A 618-nucleotide genomic window follows, 5' to 3' on the forward strand; every position below is an offset into this window, starting at 1 on the left:
CAAATGGGACGTCCTTGCCCAAAAGCGCAGTCAAGGGTCGCACTATCTTCGAAAAATCTTTGATGAATCCTATCTTCGAAAAATCCTTGATAAATCTCCAGTAAAATCCGGCGTGACCCAAGAAACTTCGGATCCCTTTAACGTTTGTCCGTGGCGGTAGCTTCTCAATCACTTCCACTTTCGCTCTATCCACTTCTATCCCCTTGTCCGAAATCCGATGACCAAGTACAATGCCCTCTCGCACCATGAAGTGGCATTTCTCCCAATTCAAAACCAAATTCGCCTTGAGACACCTGTCTAACACTCGATGGAGATTTGTTAAACACGCATCAAAGGAGGGTCCATGGACAGAAAAATCGTCCATGAATACCTCCATAATATCTTCAATGACATCAGAGAATATAGCCATCATGCATCTTTGAAAAGTTGCAGGTGTATTGCATAAACCAAATGGCATGCGTCTATATGCGAAAGTGCCGTAAGGGCATGTGAATGTCGTTTTCTCTTGATCACTCGGATGGATCCTTTGGAAGAAACCGGAGTAACCATCGAGAAAACAAAAGTAAGAATGCAATGCAAGTCTCTCTAACATTTGATCAATGAATGGAAGGGGGAAGT

This window comes from Tarenaya hassleriana, unplaced genomic scaffold, assembly GCF_000463585.1.
Source record: "Tarenaya hassleriana unplaced genomic scaffold, ASM46358v1 Cleome102, whole genome shotgun sequence".
Taxonomy (NCBI): domain Eukaryota; kingdom Viridiplantae; phylum Streptophyta; class Magnoliopsida; order Brassicales; family Cleomaceae; genus Tarenaya; species Tarenaya hassleriana.